Raw genomic sequence first — 26,723 nt, forward strand, 5'->3', positions numbered from 1 at the left:
TTATAAATACCGATGCTTCACTTCAGGTTTACTGTATCCCTTGGACCTTCTTATTGACGATGAAACACAGAAATTGCATCGGAATTAAATAGAAAAGCCACAATGCCGACTAAAGTACAAGAAGACTGACTCTTCTTAATATCTATGTTTTGAACCATTCCAGTGACACTAGTTATAGAATCCGATGCTTCACTTCAGGTTTACTGTATGCCTTACACCTTCTTATTGACGATGAATCACTGAAATTGCATCGGAATTAAATACAAGAGGCACAATGCCGACTTAAGTACAAGAAGACTGACCCTTCTTACTGTCTATGATTTGATCCATTCCTGTGACACCAGTTATAGTTTCGGATGCTTCACTTCAGGTTTACTGTATTCCTCTGACCTTCTTATTGACGATGAAACAGAGAAATTGCATCGGAATTAAATACAAAAGACACAATGCCGACTTACGTACAAGAAGACTGACTCTTGCTACTGTCTACGTTTTGAACCATTCCTGTGACACTAATTATAGATTCCGATGCCTCACATCAGGTTTACAGTATCCCTCAGACCTTCTTTTTGACGATGAAACACAGAAATTGCATCGGAATTAAATACAAAAGGAACAATGCCGACTTAAGTACAAATGACTGACTCTTCCGACTGTCTATGTTTTTGAACGATTCCTGTAACATGAGTTATAGATTCCGATGCTTCACTCCAGGTTTACTGTATCCATTGGACCTTCTTATCGACGATGAAACACAAAAAATGGATCGGAATTAAATACAAAAGGCACACTGCCGACTTAGGTACAAGAAGACTGACTCTTCTTACTGTCTATGTTTTGAACCATTCCTGTGACACTAGTTATAGATTCCGATGCTTCACTTCAGGTTTACTGTATCCCTTGGACCTTCTTAATGACGATGAAACACAGAAATTGCATCGGAATTAAATAGAAAAGGCACAATGCCGACTTAAGTACAAGAAGACTGACTCTTCCTACTGTCTATGTTTTGAAACATTCCTGTGACACTAGTTATAGATTCCGATGCTTCACTTCAGGTTTACTGTATCCCTTGGACCTTCTTATTGACGATGAAACACAGATTTTTGCAACGGAATCAAATAGAAAAGCCACAATGCCGACTAAAATACAAGAAGACTGACTCTTCTTACTATCTATGTTTTGAACAATTCCAGTGATACTAGTTATAGATTCCGATGCTTCAATTCACGTTTACTGTATCCCTTGGACCTTCTTATTGCCGATGAAACACAGAAATTGCATCGGAATTAAATACAAAAGGCACAATGCCGACTTAAGTACAAGAAGACTGACTCTTCTTACTGACTGTATAGAACCATTCCTGTGACACTAGTTATAGATTCCGATGCTTCACGGCAGGTTTACTGTATCCCTCTGACCTTCTTATTGACGATGAAACACAGAAATTGGATCGGAATTAAATACAAAAGGCACAATGCCGACTTAAGTACAAGAAGACTGACTCTTCTTACAGTCTATGTTTTGAACCAGTCCTGTAACACTAGTTATAGATTCTGATGCTTCGCTTCAGGTTTACTGTATCACGTGGACCTTCGTATTTACGATGAAACACAGAAATTGTATCGGAATTAAATAGAAAATGCACTATGCCGACTTAAGTACAAGTAGACTGACTCTTCCTACTGTCTACGTTTTGAACCATTCCTGTGACACTAGTTATAGATTCCGATGCTTCACTTCAGGTTTACTGTATCCCTTGGACCTTCTTGTTGACGATGAAACACAGAAATTGCATCGGAAGTATATAGAAAAGCCACAATGCCGTCTTAAGTACAAGAAGACTGACGCTTCCTACTGTCTATGTTTTGAACCATTCCTGTGACACTAGTTATAGATTCCGATGCTTCATATCCGGTTTACTGTATCCCTCTGACATTCTTTATGACGATGAAACACAGAAATTGCATCGGAATTAAATAGAAAAGGCACAATGCCGACTTAAGTACAAGAAGACTGACCCTACCTACTGTCTATGCTTTGAACCATTCCCGTGACACTAGTAATAGATTCCGATGCTTCACTTCAGGTTTACTGTATCCCTCTGACCTTCTTATTGACGATGAAACACAGAAATTGCATCGGAATTAAATACAAAAGGCACAATGCCGACTTAAGTACAAGAAGACTGACTCTTCTTACAGTCTATGTTTTGAACCATTCCTGTGACACTAGTTATAGATTCCGATGCTTCACTTCAGGTTTACTGTATCCCTTGGACCTTCTTATTGACGATGAAACACAGAAATTGCATCGGAATTAAATACAAAAGGCATAATGCCGACTTAAGTACAAGAAAACTGACTCTTCTTAATAACTGTTTTGAACCATTCCTGTGACACTAGTTATAGATTCCAATGCTTCACTTCAGGTTTACTGTATCCCTCTGACGTTCTTATTGACGATGAAACACAGAAATTGCATCGGAATTAAATACAAAAGGCACAACGTCGACTTAAGTACAAGAAGACTGACTCTTCTTACTGCCAATGTTTTGAACCATTCCTGTGACACTAGTTATAGATTCCGATGATTCACTTCAGGTTTACTGTATCCCTTACACCTTCTTATTGACGATGAAACACAGGAATTGCATCGGAATTAAATACAAAATGCACAAAGCCGACTTAAGGAAAAAAAGACTGACTCTTTCTGCTGTCTATGTTTTGAACCATTCCTGTGACACTAGTTATAGATTCCGATGCTTCACCTCAGGTTCACTGTATCCCTCTGACCCTCTTATTGACGATGAAACACAGAGGTTGCATCGGAATTAAATAGAAAAGGCACAATGCCGACTTAAGTACAAGAAGACTGACTCTTCTTACTATCTATATTTAGAACCATTCCAGTGACACTAGTTATAGATTCCGATGCTTCATTTCACGTTTTTTGTATCCCTTGGACCTTCTTATTGACGATGAAACACAGAAATTGCATCGGAATTAAATAGAAGAGGCACAATGCCGACTTAAGTACAAGAAGACTGACTCTTCCCACTGTCTATGTCTTGAACCATTCCTGTGACACTAGTTATAGATTCCGATGCTTCACTTCGGGTTTACTGTATCCCTTGGACTACTTATTGACGATGAAACACAGAAATTTCATCGGAATTAGAAAGAAAAGCTACAATGCCGACTTAAGTACAAGAAGACTGACTCTTCCTACTGTCTATGTTTTGAACCATTCCTGTGACACTAGTTATATATTCCGATGCTTCACATCTGATTTACTGTATCCCTCTGACCTTCTTTTTGACGATGAAACACAGAAATTGCTTCGGAATTAAATAGAAAAGGCACAATGCCGACTTAAGTACAAGAAGACTGACACTTCCTACTGTCTATGTTTTGAACCATTCCCGTGACACTAGTTATAGATTCCGATGCTTCACTTCAGGTTTACTGTATCCCTTACACCTTCTTATTGACGATGAAACACTGAAATTGCATCGGAATTAAATACAAAATGCATAATATTGACTTAAGTACAAGAAGACTGACACATCTTACTGTCTATGTTTTGAACCATTCCTGTGACACAAGTTATGGATTCGGATGCTTCACTTAAGGTTTACTGTATCCCTCTGACCTTCTCATTGACGATGAAACAGAGAAATTGCATCGGAATTAAATACAAAAGGCACAATGCCGACTTGAGTACAAGAAGACTGACTCTTCGTACTGACTATGTCTTGAACCATTCCTGTGACACTAGTTATAGATTACGATGATTCACTTCAGGTTTACTGTATACCTTGGACCTTCTTATTGACGATGAAACACAGAAATTGCATCAGAATTAAATAGAAAAGGTACAATGCCGACTTAAGTACAAGAAGACTGACTCCTCTTACAGTCTATGTTTTGAACCATTCCTGTGACACTAGTTATAAATACCGATGCTTCACTTCAGGTTTACTATATAACTTGGACCTTCTTATTGACGATGAAACAGAGATATTGCATCGGAATTAAATAGAAAAGTCACAATGCCGACTTAAGTACAAGATGACTGACTCTTCTTACTGTCTACGTTTTGAACCATTACTGTGACACTAGTTATAGATTCCGATGCTTCACTCCAGGTTGACTGTATCCATTGGACCTTCTTATTGACGATGAAACACCGAAATTGCATCGGAATTAAATAGAAAAGGCACAATGCCGACTTAAGTACAAGAAGACTGACTCTTCCTACTGTCTATGATTTAAACCATTCCTGTGACACTACTTATAGATGCCGTTCCTTCACTTCAGGTTTACTGTATCCCTTGGACCTTCTTATTGACGATGAAACACAGAAATTGCATCGGAATTAAATAGAAAAGCCACAATGCCGACTAAAGTACAAGAAGACTGACTCTTCTTACTACCTATGTTTTGAACCATTCCAGTGGCACTAGTTATAGAATCCGATGCTTCACTTCAGGTTTACTGTATGCCTTACACCTTCTTATTGACGATGAATCACTGAAATTGCATCGGAATTAAATACAAGAGGCACGATGCCGACTTAAGTACAAGAAGACTGACCCTTCTTACTGTCTATGATTTGATCCTTTCCTGTGACACCAGTTATAGTTTCGGATGCTTCACTTCAGGTTTACTGTATTCCTCTGACCTTCTTATTGACGATGAAACACAGAAATTGCATCGGAATGAAATACAAAAGGCACAATGCCGACTTACGTACAAGAAGACTGACTCTTGCTACTGTCTATGTTTTGAACCATTCCTGTGACACTAGTTATAGATTCCGATGCCTCACATCAGGTTTACAGTATCCCTCCGACCTTCTTTTTGACGATGAAACACAGAAATTGCATCGGAATTAAATACAAAAGGAACAATGCCGACTTAAGTACAAATGACTGACTCTTCCGACTGTCTATGTCTTTGAACGATTCCTGTAACATGAGTTATAGATTCCGATGCTTCACTCCAGGTTTACTGTATCCATTGGACCTTCTTATCGACGATGAAACACAAAAAATGGATCGGAATTAAATACAAAAGGCACACTGCCGACTTAGGTACAAGAAGACTGACTCTTCTTACTGTCTATGTTTTGAACCATTCCTGTGACACTAGTTATAGATTCCGATGCTTCACTTCAGGTTTACTGTATCCCTTGGACCTTCTTAATGACGATGAAACACAGAAATTGCATCGGAATTAAATAGAAAAGGCACAATCCCGACTTAAGTACAAGAAGACTGACTCTTCCTACTGTATATGTTTTGAAACATTCCTGTGACACTAGTTATAGATTCCGATGCTTCACTTCAGGTTTACTGTATCCCTTGGACCTTCTTATTGACGATGAAACACAGAAATTGCAACGGAATTAAATAGAAAAGCCACAAGGCCGACTAAAATACAAGAAGACTGACTCTTCTTACTACCTATGTTTTGAACAATTCCAGTGAAACTAGTTATAGATTCCGATGCTTCAATTCACGTTTACTGTATCCCTTGGACCTTCTTATAGCCGATGAAACACAGAAATTGCATCGGAATTAAATACAAAAGGTACAATGCCGACTTAAGTACAAGAAGACTGACTCTTCTTACTGACTGTTTAGAACCATTCCTGTGACACTAGTTATAGATTCCGATGCTTCACGGCAGGTTTACTGTATCCCTCTGACCTTCTTATTTACGATGAAACACAGAAATTGGATCGGAATTAAATACAAAAGGCACAATGCCGACTTAAGTACAAGAAGACTGACTCTTCTTACAGTCTATGTTTTGAACCAGTCCTGTAACACTAGTTATCGATTCTGATGCTTCACTTCAGGCTTACTGTATCACGTGGACCTTCGTATTGACGATGAAACACAGAAATTGCATCGGAATTAAATAGAAAAGGCACTATGCCGACTTAAGTACAAGTAGACTGACTCTTCCAACTGTCTACGTTTTGAACCATTCCTGTGACACTAGTTATAGATTCCGATGCTTCACTTCAGGTTTACTGTATCCCTTGGACCTTCTTGTTGACGATGAAACACAGAAATTGCATCGGAAGTAAATAGAAAAGCCACAATGCCGTCTTAAGTAAAAGAAGACTGACTCTTCCTACTGTCTATGTTTTGAACCATTCCTGTGACACTAGTTATAGATTCCGATGCTTCATATATGGTTTACTGTATCCCTCTGACATTCTTTATGACGATGAAACACAGAAATTGCATCGGAATTAAATAGAAGTCTTAAGTACAAGAAGACTGACCCTACCTACTGTCTATGTTTTGAACCATTCCCGTGACACTAGTAATAGATTCCGATGCTTCACTTCAGGTTTACTGTATCCCTCTGACCTTCTTATTGACGATGAAACACAGAAATTGCATCGGAATTAAATACAAAAGGCACAATGCCGACTTAAGTACAAGAAGACTGACCCTACCTACTGTCTATGCTTTGAACCATTCCCGTGACACTAGTAATAGATTCCGATGCTTCACTTCAGGTTTACTGTATCCCTTACACCTTCTTATTGACGATGAAACACTGAAATTGCATCGGAATTAAATACAAAATGCATAATATTGACTTAAGTACAAGAAGACTGACACATCTTACTGTCTACGTTTTGAACCATTCCTGTGACACAAGTTATGGATTCGGATGCTTCACTTAAGGTTTACTGTATCCCTCTGACCTTCTCATTGACGATGTAACAGAGAAATTGCATCGGAATTAAATACAAAAGGCACAATGCCGACTTGAGTACAAGAAGACTGACTCTTCGTACTGACTATGTCTTGAACCATTCCTGTGACACTAGTTATAGATTACGATGATTCACTTCAGATTTACTGTATCCCTTGGACCTTCTTATTGACGATGAAACACAGAAATTGCATCAGAATTAAATAGAAAAGGTACAATGCCGACTTAAGTACAAGAAGACTGACTCCTCTTACAGTCTATGTTTTGAACCATTCCTGTGACACTAGTTATAAATACCGATGCTTCACTTCAGGTTTACTGTATCCCTTGGACCTTCTTAATGACGATGAAACACAGAAATTGCATCGGAATTAAATAGAAAAGGCACAATGCCGACTTAAGTACAAGAAGACTGACTCTTCCTACTGTCTATGTTTTGAAACATTCCTGTGACACTAGTTATAGATTCCGATGCTTCACTTCAGGTTTACTGTATCCCTTGGACCTTCTTATTGACGATGAAACACAGATTTTTGCCGCGGAATCAAATAGAAAAGCCACAATGCCGACTAAAATACAAGAAGACTGACTCTTCTTACTATCTATGTTTTGAACAATTCCAGTGAAACTAGTTATAGATTCCGATGCTTCAATTCACGTTTACTGTATCCCTTGGACCTTCTTATTGCCGATGAAACACAGAAATTGCTTCGGAATTAAATACAAAAGGCACAATGCCGACTTAAGTACAAGAAGACTGACTCTTCTTACTGACTGTATAGAACCATTCCTGTGACACTAGTTATAGATTCCGATGCTTCACGGCAGGTTTACTGTATCCCTCTGACCTTCTTATTGACGATGAAACACAGAAATTGGATCGGAATTAAATACAAAAGGCACAATGCCGACTTAAGTACAAGAAGACTGACTCTTCTTACAGTCTATGTTTTGAACCAGTCCTGTAACACTAGTTATAGATTCTGATTTTTCACTTCAGGTTTACTGTATCACGTGGACCTTCGTATTTACGATGAAACACAGAAATTGTATCGGAATTAAATAGAAAATGCACTATGCCGACTTAAGTACAAGTAGACTGACGCTTCCTACTGTCTACGTTTTGAACCATTCCTGTGACACTAGTTATAGATTCCGATGCTTCACTTCAGGTTTACTGTATCCCTTGGACCTTCTTGTTGACGATGAAACACAGAAATTGCATCGGAAGTATATAGAAAAGCCACAATGCCGTCTTAAGTACAAGAAGACTGACGCTTCCTACTGTCTATGTTTTGAACCATTCCTGTGACACTAGTTATAGATTCCGATGCTTCATATCCGGTTTACTGTATCCCTCTGACATTCTTTATGACGATGAAACACAGAAATTGCATCGGAATTAAATAGAAAAGGCACAATGCCGACTTAAGTACAAGAAGACTGACCCTACCTACTGTCTATGCTTTGAACCATTCCCGTGACACTAGTAATAGATTCCGATGCTTCACTTCAGGTTTACTGTATCCCTCTGACCTTCTTATTGACGATGAAACACAGAAATTGCATCGGAATTAAATACAAAAGGCACAATGCCGACTTAAGTACAAGAAGACTGACTCTTCTTACAGTCTATGTTTTGAACCATTCCTGTGACACTAGTTATAGATTCCGATGCTTCACTTCAGGTTTACTGTATCCCTTGGACCTTCTTATTGACGATGAAACACAGAAATTGCATCGGAATTAAATACAAAAGGCATAATGCCGACTTAAGTACAAGAAAACTGACTCTTCTTAATAACTGTTTTGAACCATTCCTGTGACACTAGTTATAGATTCCAATGCTTCACTTCAGGTTTACTGTATCCCTCTGACGTTCTTATTGACGATGAAACACAGAAATTACATCGGAATTAAATACAAAAGGCACAACGTCGACTTATGTACAAGAAGACTGACTCTTCTTACTGCCAATGTTTTGAACCATTCCTGTGACACTAGTTATAGATTCCGATGCTTCACTTCAGGTTTACTGTATCCCTTACACCTTCTTATTGACGATGAAACACAGAAATTGCATCGGAATTAAATACAAAATGCACAAAGCCGACTTAAGGAAAAAAAGACTGACTCTTTCTGCTGTCTATGTTTTGAACCATTCCTGTGACACTAGTTATAGATTCCGATGCTTCACCTCAGGTTCACTGTATCCCTCTGACCCTCTTATTGACGATGAAACACAGAAATTGCTTCGGAATTAAATAGAAAAGGCACAATGCCGACTTAAGTACAAGAAGACTGACACTTCCTACTGTCTATGTTTTGAACCATTCCCGTGACACTAGTTATAGACTCCGATGCTTCACTTCAGGTTTACTGTATCCCTTACACCTTCTTATTGACGATGAAACACAGAAATTGCATCGGAATTAGAAAGAAAAGCTACAATGCCGACTTAAGTACAAGAAGACTGACTCTTCCTACTGTCTATGTTTTGAACCATTCCTGTGACACTAGTTATATATTCCGATGCTTCACATCTGATTTACTGTATCCCTCTGACCTTCTTTTTGACGATGAAACACAGATATTGCATCGGAATTAAATAGAAAAGGCACAATGCCGACTTAAGTACAAGATGACTGACTCTTCTTACTGTCTACGTTTTGAACCATTACTGTGACACTAGTTATAGATTCCGATGCTTCACTCCAGGTTGACTGTATCCATTGGACCTTCTTATTGACGATGAAACACCGAAATTGCATCGGCATTAAATAGAAAAGGTACAATGCCGACTTAAGTACAAGAAGACTGACTCTTCCTACTGTCTATGATTTAAACCATTCCTGTGACACTACTTATAGATGCCGTTGCTTCACTTCAGGTTTACTGTATCCCTTGGACCTTCTTATTGACGATGAAACACAGAAATTGCATCGGAATTAAATAGAAAAGCCACAATGCCGACTAAAGTACAAGAAGACTGACTCTTCTTACTATCTATGTTTTGAACCATTCCAGTGGCACTAGTTATAGAATCCGACGCTTCACTTCAGGTTTACTGTATGCCTTACACCTTCTTATTGACGATGAATCACTGAAATTGCATCGGAATTAAATACAAGAGGCACGATGCCTAATTTAGTACAAGAAGACTGACCCTTCTTACTGTCTATGATTTGATCCATTCCTGTGACACCAGTTATAGTTTCGGATGCTTCACTTCAGGTTTACTGTATTCCTCTGACCTTCTTATTGACGATGAAACACAGAAATTGCATCGGAATGAAATACAAAAGGCACAATGCCGACTTACGTACAAGAAGACTGACTCTTGCTACTGTCTATGTTTTGAACCATTCCTGTGACACTAGTTATAGATTCCGATGCCTCACATCAGGTTTACAGTATCCCTCCGACCTTCTTTTTGACGATGAAACACAGAAATTGCATCGGAATTAAATACAAAAGGAACAATGCCGACTTAAGTACAAATGACTGACTCTTCCGACTGTCTATGTCTTTGAACGATTCCTGTAACATGAGTTATAGATTCCGATGCTTCACTCCAGGTTTACTGTATCCATTGGACCTTCTTATCGACGATGAAACACAAAAAATGGATCGGAATTAAATACAAAAGGCACACTGCCGACTTAGGTACAAGAAGACTGACTCTTCTTACTGTCTATGTTTGAACCATTCCTGTGACACTAGTTATAGATTCCGATGCTTCACTTCAGGTTTACTGTATCCCTTGGACCTTCTTAATGACGATGAAACACAGAAATTGCATCGGAATTAAATAGAAAAGGCACAATGCCGACTTAAGTACAAGAAGACTGACTCTTCCTACTGTCTATGTTTTGAACAATTCCAGTGAAACTAGTTATAGATTCCGATGCTTCAATTCACGTTTACTGTATCCCTTGGACCTTCTTATAGCCGATGAAACACAGAAATTGCATCGGAATTAAATACAAAAGGCACAATGCCGACTTAAGTACAAGAAGACTGACTCTTCTTACTGACTGTTTAGAACCATTCCTGTGACACTAGTTATAGATTCCGATGCTTCACGGCAGGTTTACTGTATCCCTCTGACCTTCTTATTTACGATGAAACACAGAAATTAGATCGGAATTAAATACAAAAGGCACAATGCCGACTTAAGTACAAGAAGACTGACTCCTCTTACAGTCTATGTTTTGAACCAGTCCTGTAACACTAGTTATCGATTCTGATGCTTCACTTCAGGCTTACTGTATCACGTGGACCTTCGTATTGACGATGAAACACAGAAATTGCATCGGAATTAAATAGAAAAGGCACTATGCCGACTTAAGTACAAGTAGACTGACTCTTCCAACTGTCTACGTTTTGAACCATTCCTGTGACACTAGTTATAGATTCCGATGCTTCACTTCAGGTTTACTGTATCCCTTGGACCTTCTTGTTGACGATGAAACACAGAAATTGCATCGGAAGTAAATAGAAAAGCCACAATGCCGTCTTAAGTACAAGAAGACTGACTCTTCCTACTGTCTATGTTTTGAACCATTCCTGTGACACTAGTTATAGATTCCGATGCTTCATATCCGGTTTACTGTATCCCTCTGACATTCTTTATGACGATGAAACACAGAAATTGCATCGGAATTAAATAGAAGTCTTAAGTACAAGAAGACTGACCCTACCTACTATCCCTCTGACCTTCTTATTGACGATGAAACACAGAAATTGCATCGGAATTAAATACAAAAGGCACAATGCCGACTTAAGTACAAGAAGACTGACTCTTCTTACAGTCTATGTTTTGAACCATTCCTGTGACACTAGTTATAGATTCCGATGCTTCACTTCAGGTTTACTGTATCCCTTGGACCTTCTTATTGACGATGAAACACAGAAATTGCATCGGAATTAAATACAAAAGGCATAATGCCGACTTAAGTACAAGAAAACTGACTCTTCTTAATAACTGTTTTGAACCATTCCTGTGACACTATAGATTACAATGCTTCACTTCAGGTTTACTGTATCCCTCTGACGTTCTTATTGACGATGAAACACAGAAATTGCATCGGAATTAAATACAAAAGGCACAACGTCGACTTAAGAACAAGAAGACTGACTCTTCTTACTGTCAATGTTTTGAACCATTCCTGTGACACTAGTTATAGATTCCGATGCTTCACTTCAGGTTTACTGTATCCCTTACACCTTCTTATTGACGATGAAACACAGAAATTGCATCGGAATTAAATACAAAATGCACAAAGCCGACTTAAGGAAAAAAAGACTGACTCTTTCTGCTGTATATGTTTTGAACCATTCCTGTGACACTAGTTATAGATTCCGATGCTTCACCTCAGGTTCACTGTATCCCTCTGACCCTCTTATTGACGATGAAACACAGAAATTGCATCGGAATTAAATAGAAAAGGCACAATGCCGACTTAAGTACAAGAAGACTGACTCTTCTTACTATCTATATTTAGAACCATTCCAGTGACACTAGTTACAGATTCCGATGCTTCATTTCACGTTTTTTGTATCCCTTGGACCTTCTTATTGACGATGAAACACAGAATTTGCATCGGAATTAAATAGAAAAGGCACAATGCCGACTTAAGTACAAGAAGACTGACTCTTCCCACTGTCCATGTCTTGAACCATTCCTGTGACACTAGTTATAGATTCCGATGCTTCACTTCAGGTTTACTGTATCCCTTGGACTACTTATTGACGATGAAACACAGAAATTGCATCGGAATTAGAAAGAAAAGCTACAATGCCGACTTAAGTACAAGAAGACTGACTCTTCCTACTGTCTATGCTTTGAACCATTCCTGTGACACTAGTTATAGATTCCGATGCTTCACATCTGGTTTACTGTATCCCTCTGACCTTCTTTTTGACGATGAAACACAGAAATTGCTTCGGAATTAAATAGAAAAGGCACAATGCCGACTTAAGTACAAGAAGACTGACTCTTCCTACTGTCTATGTTTTGAACCATTCCCGTGACACTAGTTATAGATTCCGATGCTTCACTTCAGGTTTACTGTATCCCTTACATCTTCTTATTGACGATGAAACACTGAAATTGCATCGGAATTAAATACAAAATGCATAATATTGACTTAAGTACAAGAAGACTGACACATCTTACTGTCTATGTTTTGAACCATTCCTGTGACACAAGTTATGGATTCGGATGCTTCACTTAAGGTTTACTGTATCCCTCTGACCTTCTCATTGACGATGAAACAGAGAAATTGCATCGGAATTAAATACAAAAGGCACAATGCCGACTTGAGTACAAGGAGACTGACTCTTCGTACTGACTATGTCTTGAACCATTCCTGTGACACTAGTTATAGATTACGATGATTCACTTCAGGTTTACTGTATCCCTTGGACCTTCTTATTGACGATGAAACACAGAAATTGCATCAGAATTAAATAGAAAAGGTACAATGCCGACTTAAGTACAAGAAGACTGACTCCTCTTACAGTCTATGTTTTGAACCATTCCTGAGACACTAGTTATAAATACCGATGCTTCACTTCAGGTTTACTATATCCCTTGGACCTTCTTATTGACGATGAAACACAGAAATTGCATCGGAATTAAATAGAAAAGGCACAATGCCGACTTACGTACAAGATGACTGACTCTTCTTACTGTCTACGTTTTGAACCATTACTGTGACACTAGTTATAGATTCCGATGCTTCACTCCAGGTTTACTGTATCCATTGGACCTTCTTATTGACGATGAAACACCGAAATTGCATCGGAATTAAATAGAAAAGGCACAATGCCGACTTAAGTACAAGAAGACTGACTCTTCCTACTGTCTATGTTTTAAACCATTCCTGTGACACTACTTATAGATGCCGTTGCTTCACTTCAGGTTTACTGTATCCCTTGGACCTTCTTATTGACGATGAAACACAGAAATTGCATCGGAATTAAATAGAAAAGCCACAATGCCGACTAAAGTACAAGAAGACTGACTCTTCTTACTATCTATGTTTTGAACCATTCCAGTGACACTAGTAATAGATTCCGATGCTTCAATTGACGTATACTGTATCCCTTGGACCTTCTTATTGACGATGAAACACAGAATGTGCATGGGAATGAAATACAAAAGGCACAATGCCGATTTAAGTACAAGAAGACTGACTCTTCTTACTGACTGTTTAGAACCATTCCTGTGACACTAGTTATAGATTCTGATGCTTCACGTCAGGTTTACTGTATCCCTCTGACCTACTTATTGACGATGAAACACATAAATTGCATCGGAATTTAATAGAAAAGGCACTATGTCGACTTAAGTACAAGTAGACTGACTCTTCCTACCGTCTAAGTTTTGAACCATTCCTGTGACACTAGTTATAGATTCCGATGCTTCACTTCCGGTTTACTGTATCCCTTGGACCCTCTTATTGACGATGAAACACAGAAATTGCATCGGAATTAAATAGAAAAGCCACAATGCCGTCTTAAGTACAAGACGACTGACTCTTCCCACTGTCTATGTTTTGAACCATTCCAGTGACACTAGTTATAGATTCCGATGCTTCACATCCGGTTTACTGTATCCCTCTGACCTTCTTTATGTCGATGAAACACAGAAATTGCATCGGAATTAAATAGAAAAGGCACAATGCCGACTTAAGTACAAGAAGATTGATTCTTCCTACTGTCTATGTTTTGAAAAATTCCCGTGACACTAGTTATAGATTCCAATGCTTCACTTCAGGTTTACTGTATCCCTCTGACCTTCTTATTGATGATGAAACACAGAAATTGCATCGGAATTAAATACAAAAAGCACAATGCCGACTTAAGTACAAGAAGACTTACTCTTCTTACTGTCTATGTTTTGAACCATTCCTGTGAAACTAGTTATAGATTCCGATGCTTCACTTTAGGTTTACTGTGTTCCTTGGACCTCCTTATTGACGATGAAAACCAGAAATTGCATCCTGTTTATATACAAAATGCACAATGCCGACTTAAGTACAAGAAGACTGACTCTTCTTACTGACTGTTTTGAACCATTCCTGTGACACTAGTTATAGATTCCGATGCTTCACTTCAGGTTTACTGTATCCCTCTGACCATCTTATTGACGATGAAACACAGAAATTGCATCAGAATTAAATACAAAAGGCACAATGCCAACATAAGTACAAGAAGACTGACTCTTCTTATTGACTATGTTTTGAACCATTCCTGTGACACTAGTTATAGATTACGATGCTTCACTGCAGGTTTACTGTATCCCTTGGACCTTCGTATTGACGATGAAACACAGAAATTGCAACGGAATTAAATACAAACGGCACAATGCCGACTTAAGTACAAGAAGACTGACTCTTCTTACTGACTAAGTTTCGAACCATTCCTGTGACACTAGTTATAGTTTCCGATGCTTCACTTCAGGTTTACTCTATCCCTAGGACCTTCTTGTTGGCGATGAAATACAGAAATTGCATCGGAATTAAATAGAAAAGGCACAATGCCGACTGAAGTACAAGAAAACTGACTCTTCTTACTGTCTATGTTTTGAACCATTCCTGTGACACTAGTTGTAGATTCTGATGCTTCACTTCAGGTTTACTGTATCCCTTGGACCGTCTTATTGACGATAAAACACAGAAATTGCATCGGAATTAAATACAAAAGCACAATGCCGACTTAAGTACATGAAGACTGACTCTTCTTACTGACTGTTTTGAACCATTCCTGTGACACTAGTTATAGATTCCGATGCTTCACTTCAGGTTTACTGTATCCCTTTGGCCTTCTAATTGACGATGAAACACAGAAATTGCATCGGACTTAAATACAAAAGGCACAATGTCGACTTATGAACAGTAATACTGACTCTACTTACTGTCAATGTTTTGAACCTTTCCTGTGACACTAGTTATAGATTCGAATGCTTCACTTCAGGTTTACTATATCCCTTGGACCTTCTTATTGACGATGAAACACAGAAATTGCATCGGAAATAAATAGAAAAGGCACAATGCCGACTTAAGTACAAGAGGACTGACTCTTCTTACTGTCTATGTTATGAACCATTCCTGTGACGCTAGTTACAGATTCCGACGCTTCACTTCAGGGTTACTGTATCCCTCCGACCTTCTTATTGACGATGAAACACAGAAATTGCATCGGAATTAAATAGAAAAGGCACAATGCCGACTTAAGTACAAGAAGACTGACTCTTCCTACTGTCTATGTTTTGAGCCAATTCTGTGACACTAGTTATAGATTCCGATGCTTCACTTCAGGTTTACTGTATCCCTTGGACGTTCTTATTGACGATGAAACACTGAAATTGCATGGGAATTAAATACAAAAGGCACAATGCCGACTTAAGTACAAGAAGACTGACTCTTCTTACAGTCTATGTTTTGAACCAGTCCTGTAACACTAGTTATCGATTCTGATGCTTCACTTCAGGCTTACTGTATCACGTGGACCTTCGTATTGACGATGAAACACAGAAATTGCATCGGAATTAAATAGAAAAGGCACTATGCCGACTTAAGTACAAGTAGACTGACTCTTCCTACTGTCTACGTTTTGAACCATTCCTGTGACACTAGTTATAGATTCCGATGCTTCACTTCAGGTTTACTGTATCCCTTGGACCTTCTTGTTGACGATGAAACACAGAAATTGCATCGGAAGTAAATAGAAAAGCCACAATGCCGTCTTAAGTACAAGAAGACTGACTCTTCCTACTGTCTATGTTTTGAACCATTCCTGTGACACTAGTTACAGATTCCGATGCTTCATATCCGGTTTACTGTATCCCTTTGACATTCTTTATGACGATGAAACACAGAAATTGCATCGGAATTAAATAGAAAAGCCACAATGCCGACTTATGTACAAGAAGACTGACTCTTCGTACTGACTATGTCTTGAACCATTCCTGTGGCACTAGTTATAGATTACGGTGATTCACTTCAGATTTACTGTATCTCTTCTACCTTCTTATTGACGATGAAACACAGAAATTGCATCAGAATAAAATAGAAAAGGTACAATGCCGACTTAAGTACAAGAAGACTGACTCCTCTTACAGTCTATGTTTTGAACCATTCCTGTGACACTAGTTATAAATCCGATGCTTCACTTCAGGTTTACTGTATCCCTTGGACCTTCTTATTGACGATGAAACACAGAAATTGCATCGGAATTAAATAGAAAAGCCACAATGCCGACCAAAGTACAAGAAGACTGACTCTTCTTAATATCTATGTTTTGAACCATTCCAGTGACACTAGTTATAGAATCCGATGCTTCACTTCAGGTTTACTGTATGCCTTACACCTTCTTATTGACGATGAATCACTGAAATTGCATCGGAATTAAATACAAGAGGCACAATGCCGACTTAAGTACAAGAAGACTGACCCTTCTTACTGTCTATGATTTGATCCATTCCTGTGACACCAGTTATAGTTTCGGATGCTTCACTTCAGGTTTACTGTGTTCCTCTGACCTTCTTATTGACGATGAAACAGAGAAATTGCATCGGAATTAAATACAAAAGGCACAATGCCGACTTACGTACAAGAAGACTGACTCTTGCTACTGTCTATGTTTTGAACCATTCCTGTGACACTAATTATAGATTCCGATGCCTCACATCAGGTTTACAGTATCCCTCAGACCTTCTTTTTGACGATGAAACACAGAAATTGCATCGGAATTAAATAGAAAAGGCACAATGCCGACTTAAGTACAAGAAGACTGACTCTTCCTACTGTCTATGTTTTGAAACATTCCTGTGACACTAGTTGTAGATTCCGATGCTTCACTTCAGGTTTACTGTATCCCTTGGACCTTCTTATTGACGATGAAACACAGATTTTTGCAACGGAATCAAATAGAAAAGCCACAATGCCGACTAAAATACAAGAAGACTGACTCTTCTTTCTATCTATGTTTTGAACAATTCCAGTGAAACTAGTTATAGATTCCGATGCTTCAATTCACGTTTACTGTATCCCTTGGACCTTCTTATTGCCGATGAAACACAGAAATTGCATCGGAATTAAATACAAAAGGCACAATGCCGACTTAAGTACAAGAAGACTGACTCTTCTTACTGACTGTATAGAACCACTCCTGTGACACTAGTTAAAGATTCCGATGCTTCACGGCAGGTTTACTGTATCCCTCTGACCTTCTTATTGACGATGAAACACAGAAATTGGATCGGAATTAAATACAAAAGGCACAATGCCGACTTAAGTACAAGAAGACTGACTCTTCTTACAGTCTATGTTTTGAACCAGTCCTGTAACACTAGTTATAGATTCTGATGCTTCACTTCAGGTTTACTGTATCACGTGGACCTTCGTATTGACGATGAAACACAGAAATTGTATCGGAATTAAATAGAAAATGCACTATGCCGACTTAAGTACAAGTAGACTGACTCTTCCTACTGTCTACGTTTTGAACCATTCCTGTGACACTAGTTATAGATTCCGATGCTTCACTCCAGGTTTACTGTATCCCTTGGACCTTCTTGTTGACGTTGAAACACAGAAATTGCATCGGAAGTATATAGAAAAGCCACAATGCCGTCTTAAGTACAAGAAGACTGACGCTTCCTACTGTCTATGTTTTGAACCATTCCTGTGACACTAGTTATAGATTCCGATGCTTCATATCCGGTTTACTGTATCCCTCTGACATTCTTTATGACGATGAAACACAGAAATTGCATCGGAATTAAATAGAAAAGGCACAATGCCGACTTAAGTACAAGAAGACTGACCCTACCTACTGTCTATGCTTTGAACCATTCCCGTGACACTAGTAATAGATTCCGATGCTTCACTTCAGGTTTACTGTATCCCTCTGACCTTCTTATTGACGATGAAACACAGAAATTGCATCGGAATTAAATACAAAAGGCACAATGCCGACTTAAGTACAAGAAGATTGACTCTTCTTACAGTCTATGTTTTGAACCATTCCTGTGACACTAGTTATAGATTCCGATGCTTCACTTCAGGTTTACTGTATCCCTTGGACCTTCTTATTGACGATGAAACACAGAAATTGCATCGGAATTAAATACAAAAGGCATAATGCCGACTTAAGTACAAGAAAACTGACTCTTCTTAATACCTGTTCTAACCATTCCTGTGACACTAGTTATAGATTCCAATGCTTCACTTCAGGTTTACTGTATCCCTTACACCTTCTTATTGACGATGAAACACAGAAATTGCATCGGAATTAAATACAAAATGCACAAAGCCGACTTAAGGAAAAAAAGACTGACTCTTTCTGCTGTCTACGTTTTGAACCATTCCTGTGACACTAGTTATAGATTCCGATGCTTCACCTCAGGTTCACTGTATCCCTCTGACCCTCTTATTGACGATGAAACACAGAGGTTGCGTCGGAATTAAATAGAAAAGGCACAATGCCGACTAAAGTACAAGAAGACTGACTCTTCTTACTATCTATATTTAGAACCATTCCAGTGACACTAGTTATAGATTCCGATGCTTCACTTCAGGTTTACTGTATCCCTTGGACTTCTTATTGACGTTGAAACACAGAAATTGCATCGGAATTAGAAAGAAAAGCTACAATGCCGACTTAAGTACAAGAAGACTGACTCTTCCTACTGTCTATGTTTTGAACCATTCCTGTGACACTAGTTATGTATTCCGATGCTTCACATCTGGTTTACTGTATCCCTCTGACCTTCTTTTTGACGATGAAACACAGAAATTGCTTCGGAATTAAATAGAAAAGGCACAATGCCGACTTAAGTACAAGAAGACTGACACTTCCTACTGTCTATGTTTTGAACCATTCCCGTGACACTAGTTATAGATTCCGATGCTTCACTTCAGGTTTACTGTATCCCTTACACCTTCTTATTGACGATGAAACACTGAAATTGCATCAGAATTAAATACAAAATGCATAATATTGACTTAAGTACAAGAAGACTGACACATCTTACTGTCTATGTTTTGAACCATTCCTGTGACACAAGTTATGGATTCGGATGCTTCACTTAAAGTTTACTGTATCCCTCTGACCTTCTCATTGACGATGAAACAGAGAAATTGCATCGGAATTAAATACAAAAGGCACAATGCCGACTTGAGTACAAGAAGACTGACTCTTCGTACTGACTATGTCTTGAACCATTCCTGTGACACTAGTTATAGATTACGATGATTCACTTCAGGTTTACTGTATCCCTTGGACCTTCTTATTGACGATGAAACACAGAAATTGCATCAGAATTAAATAGAAAAGGTACAATGCCGACTTAAGTACAAGAAGACTGACTCTTCTTACTATCTATGTTTTGAACCATTCCAGTGGCACTAGTTATAGAATCCGATGCTTCACTTCAGGTTTACTGTATGCCTTACACCTTCTTATTGACGATGAATCACTGAAATTGCATCGGAATTAAATACAAGAGACACAATGCCGACTTAAGTACAAGAAGACTGACCCTTCTTACTGTCTATGATTTGATCCATTCCTGTGACACCAGTTATAGTTTCGGATGCTTCACTTCAGGTTTACTGTATTCCTCTGACCTTCTTATTGACAATGAAACACAGAAATTGCATCGGAATGAAATACAAAAGGCACAATGCCGACTTACGTACAAGAAGACTGACTCTTGCTACTGTCTATGTTTTGAACCATTCCTGTGACACTAGTTATAGATTCCGATGCCTCACATCAGGTTTACAGTATCCCTCCGACCTTCTTTTTGACGATGAAGCACAGAAATTGCATCGGAATTAAATACAAAAGGAACAATGCCGACTTAAGTACAAATGACTGACTCTTCCGACTGTCTATGTTTTTGAACGATTCCTGTAACATGAGTTATAGATTCCGATGCTTCACTCCAGGTTTACTGTATCCATTGGACCTTCTTATCGACGATGAAACACAAAAAATGGATCGGAATTAAATACAAAAGGCACACAGCCGACTTAGGTACAAGAAGACTGACTCTTCTTACTGTCTATGTTTTGAACCATTCCTGTGACACTAGTTATAGATTCCGATGCTTCACTTCAGGTTTACTGTATCCCTTGGACCTTCTTAATGACGATGAAACACAGAAATTGCATCGGAATTAAATAGAAAAGGCACAATGCCGACGTAAGTACAAGAAGACTGACTCTTCCTACTGTCTATGTTTTGAAACATTCCTGTGACACTAGTTATAGATTCCGATGCTTCACCTCAGGTTCACTGTATCCCTCTGACCCTCTTATTGACGATGAAACACAGAGGTTGCATCGGAATTAAATAGAAAAGGCACAATGCCGACTAAAGTACAAGAAGACTGACTCTTCTTACTATCTATATTTAGAACCATTCCAGTGACACTAGTTATAGATTCCGATGCTTCACTTCAGGTTTACTGTATCCCTTGGACTTCTTATTGACGTTGAAACACAGAAATTGCATCGGAATTAGAAAGAAAAGCTACAATGCCGACTTAAGTACAAGAAGACTGACTCTTCCTACTGTCTATGCTTTGAACCATTCCTGTGACACTAGTTATATATTCCGATGCTTCACATCTGGTTTACTGTATCCCTCTGACCTTCTTTTTGACGATGAAACACAGAAATTGCTTCGGAATTAAATAGAAAAGGCACAATGCCGACTTAAGTACAAGAAGACTGACACTTCCTACTGTCTATGTTTTGAACCATTCCCGTGACACTAGTTATAGATTCCGATGCTTCACTTCAGGTTTACTGTATCCCTTACACCTTCTTATTGACGATGAAACACTGAAATTGCATCGGAATTAAATACAAAATGCATAATATTGACTTAAGTACAAGAAGACTGACACATCTTACTGTCTATGTTTTGAACCATTCCTGTGACACAAGTTATGGATTCGGATGCTTCACTTAAAGTTTACTGTATCCCTCTGACCTTCTCATTGACGATGAAACAGAGAAATTGCATCGGAATTAAATACAAAAGGCACAATGCCGACTTGAGTACAAGAAGACTGACTCTTCGTACTGACTATGTCTTGAACCATTCCTGTGACACTAGTTATAGATTACGATGATTCACTTCAGGTTTACTGTATCCCTTGGACCTTCTTATTGACGATGAAACACAGAAATTGCATCAGAATTAAATAGAAAAGGTACAATGCCGACTTAAGTACAAGAAGACTGACTCTTCTTACTATCTATGTTTTGAACCATTCCAGTGGCACTAGTTATAGAATCCGATGCTTCACTTCAGGTTTACTGTATGCCTTACACCTTCTTATTGACGATGAATCACTGAAATTGCATCGGAATTAAATACAAGAGACACAATGCCGACTTAAGTACAAGAAGACTGACCCTTCTTACTGTCTATGATTTGATCCATTCCTGTGACACCAGTTATAGTTTCGGATGCTTCCCTTCAGGTTTACTGTATTCCTCTGACCTTCTTATTGACAATGAAACACAGAAATTGCATCGGAATGAAATACAAAAGGCACAATGCCGACTTACGTACAAGAAGACTGACTCTTGCTACTGTCTATGTTTTGAACCATTCCTGTGACACTAGTTATAGATTCCGATGCCTCACATCAGGTTTACAGTATCCCTCCGACCTTCTTTTTGACGATGAAGCACAGAAATTGCATCGGAATTAAATACAAAAGGAACAATGCCGACTTAAGTACAAATGACTGACTCTTCCGACTGTCTATGTTTTTGAACGATTCCTGTAACATGAGTTATAGATTCCGATGCTTCACTCCAGGTTTACTGTATCCATTGGACCTTCTTATCGACGATGAAACACAAAAAATGGATCGGAATTAAATACAAAAGGCACACAGCCGATTTAGGTACAAGAAGACTGACTCTTCTTACTGTCTATGTTTTGAACCATTCCTGTGACACTAGTTATAGATTCCGATGCTTCACTTCAGGTTTACTGTATCCCTTGGACCTTCTTAATGACGATGAAACACAGAAATTGCATCGGAATTAAATAGAAAAGGCACAATGCCGACGTAAGTACAAGAAGACTGACTCTTCCTACTGTCTATGTTTTGAAACATTCCTGTGACACTAGTTATAGATTCCGATGCTTCACTTCAGGTTTACTGTATCCCTTGGACCTTCTTATTGACGATGAAACACAGAAATTGCATCGGAATTAAATAGTAAAGCCACAAGGCCGACTAAAATACAAGAAGACTGACTCCTCTAACTATCTATGTTTTGAACAATTCCAGTGAAACTAGTTATAGATTCCGATGCTTCAATTCACGTTTACTGTATCCCTTGGACCTTCTTATTGCCGATGAAACACAGAAATTGCATCGGAATTAAATACAAAAGGCACAATGCCGACTTAAGTACAAGAAGACTGACTCTTCTTACTGACTGTTTAGAACCATTCCTGTGACACTAGTTATAGATTCCGATGCTTCACGGCAGGTTTACTGTATCCCTCTGACCTTCTTATTTACGATGAAACACAGAAATTGGATCGGAATTAAATACAAAAGGCACAATGCCGACTTAAGTACAAGAAGACTGACTCTTCTTACAGTCTATGTTTTGAACCAGTCCTGTAACACTAGTTATCGATTCTGATGCTTCACTTCAGGCTTACTGTATCACGTGGACCTTCGTATTGACGATGTAACACAGAAATTGCATCGGAATTAAATAGAAAAGGCACTATGCCGACTTAAGTACAAGTAGACTGACTCTTCCAACTGTCTACGTTTTGAACCATTCCTGTGACACTAGTTATAGATTCCGATGCTTCACTTCAGGTTTACTGTATCCCTTGGACCTTCTTGTTGACGATGAAACACAGAAATTGCATCGGAAGTAAATAGAAAAGCCACAATGCCGTCTTAAGTACAAGAAGACTGACTCTTCCTACTGTCTATGTTTTGAACCATTCCTGTGACACTAGTTATAGATTCCGATGCTTCATATCCGGTTTACTGTATCCCTCTGACATTCTTTATGACGATGAAACACAGAAATTGCATCGGAATTAAATAGAAAAGGCACAATGCCGACTTAAGTACAAGAAGACTGACCCTACCTACTGTCTATGTTTTGAACCATTCCCGTGACACTAGTAATAGATTCCGATGCTTCACTTCAGGTTTACTGTATCCCTCTGACCTTCTGATTGACGATGAAACACAGAAATTGCATCGGAATTAAATACAAAAGGCACAATGCCGACTTAAGTACAAGAAGACTGACTCTTCTTACAGTCTATGTTTTGAACCATTCCTGTGACACTAGTTATAGATTCCGATGGTTCACTTCAGGTTTACTGTATCCCTTGGACCTTCTTATTGACGATGAAACACAGAAATTGCATCGGAATTAAATACAAAAGGCATAATGCCGACTTAAGTACATGAAAACTGACTCTTCTTAATAACTGTTTTGAACCATTCCTGTGACGCTAGTTATAGTTTACAATGCTTCACTTCAGGTTTACTGTATCCCTCTGACGTTCTTATTGACGATGAAACACAGAAATTGCATCGGAATTAAATACAAAAGGCACAACGTCGACTTAAGAACAAGAAGACTGACTCTTCTTACTGTCAATGTTTTGAACCATTCCTGTGACACTAGTTATAGATTCCGATGCTTCACTTCTGGTTTACTGTATCCCTTACACCTTCTTATTGACGATGAAACACAGAAATTGCATCGGAATTAAATACAAAATGCACAAAGCCGACTTAAGGAAAAAAAGACTGACTCTTTCTGCTGTCTATGTTTTGAACCATTCCTGTGACACTAGTTATAGATTCCGATGCTTCACCTCAGGTTCACTGTATCCCTCTGACCCTCTTATTCACGATGAAACACAGAAATTGCATCGGAATTAAATAGAAAAGGCACAATGCCGACTTAAGTACAAGAAGACTGACTCTTCTTACTATCTATATTTAGAACCATTCCAGTGACACTAGTTATAGATTCCGATGCTTCATTTCACGTTTTTTGTATCCCTTGGACCTTCTTATTGACGATGAAACACAGAAATTGCATCGGAATTAAATAGAAAAGGCACAATGCCGACTTAAGTACAAGAAGACTGACTCTTCCCACTGTCTATGTCTTGAACCATTCCTGTGACACTAGTTATAGATTCCGATGCTTCACTTCAGGTTTACTGTATCCCTTGGACCTCTTATTGACGATGAAACACAGAAACTGCATCGGATTTAAATACAAAAGGCACAATACCGACTTAAGTACAAGAAGTCTGACTCCTCCCATTGTCTATGTATTGAACCATTCCTGTGACACTAGTTATAGATTCCGATGCTTCACGGCAGGTTTACTGTATCCCTCTGACCTTCTTATTTACGATGAAACACAGAAATTGGATCGGAATTAAATACAAAAGGCACAATGCCGACTTAAGTACAAGAAGACTGACTCTTCTTACAGTCTATGTTTTGAACCAGTCCTGTAACACTAGTTATCGATTCTGATGCTTCACTTCAGGCTTACTGTATCACGTGGACCTTCGTATTGACGATGTAACACAGAAATTGCATCGGAATTAAATAGAAAAGGCTTTATGCCGACTTAAGTACAAGTAGACTGACTCTTCCAACTGTCTACGTTTTGAACCATTCCTGTGACACTAGTTATAGATTCCAATGCTTCACTTCAGGTTTACTGTATCCCTTGGACCTTCTTGTTGACGATGAAACACAGAAATTGCATCGGAAGTAAATAGAAAAGCCACAATGCCGTCTTAAGTACAAGAAGACTGACTCTTCCTACTGTCTATGTTTTGAACCATTCCTGTGACACTAGTTATAGATTCCGATGCTTCTTATCCGGTTTACTGTATCCCTCTGACATTCTTTATGACGATGAAACACAGAAATTGCATCGGAATTAAATAGAAAAGGCACAATGCCGACTTAAGTACAAGAAGACTGACCCTACCTACTGTCTATGTTTTGAACCATTCCCGTGACACTAGTAATAGATTCCGATGCTTCACTTCAGGTTTACTGTATCCCTCTGACCTTCTTATTGACGATGAAACACAGAAATTGCATCGGAATTAAATACAAAAGGCACAATGCCGACTTAAGTACAAGAAGACTGACTCTTCTTACAGTCTATGTTTTGAACCATTTCTGTGACACTAGTTATAGATTCCGATGCTTCACTTCAGGTTTACTGTATCCCTTGGACCTTCTTATTGACGATGAAACACAGAAATTGCATCGGAATTAAATACAAAAGGCATAATGCCGACTTAAGTACAAGAAAACTGACTCTTCTTAATAACTGTTTTGAACCATTCCTGTGACACTAGTTATAGTTTACAATGCTTCACTTCAGGTTTACTGTATCCCTCTGACGCTCTTATTGACGATGAAACACAGAAATTGCATCGGAATTAAATACAAAAGGCACAACGTCGACTTAAGAACAAGAAGACTGACTCTTCTTACAGTCAATGTTTTGAACCATTCCTGTGACACTAGTTATAGATTCCGATGCTTCACTTCAGGTTTACTGTATCCCTTACACCTTCTTATTGACGATGAAACACAGAAATTGCATCGGAATTAAATACAAAATGCACAAAGCCGACTTAAGGAAAAAAAGACTGACTCTTTCTGCTGTCTATGTTTTGAACCATTCCTGTGACACTAGTTATAGATTCCGATGCTTCACCTCAGGTTCACTGTATCCCTCTGACCCTCTTATTGACGATGAAACACAGAAATTGCATCGGAATTAAATATAAAAGGCACAATGCCGACTTAAGTACAAGAAGACTGACTCTTCTTACTATCTATATTTAGAACCATTCCAGTGACACTAGTTATAGATTCCGATGCTTCATTTC

This window comes from Schistocerca americana, chromosome 3 (genome assembly GCF_021461395.2).
Source record: "Schistocerca americana isolate TAMUIC-IGC-003095 chromosome 3, iqSchAmer2.1, whole genome shotgun sequence".
In the NCBI taxonomy this organism is placed as follows: Eukaryota; Metazoa; Arthropoda; class Insecta; order Orthoptera; family Acrididae; genus Schistocerca; species Schistocerca americana.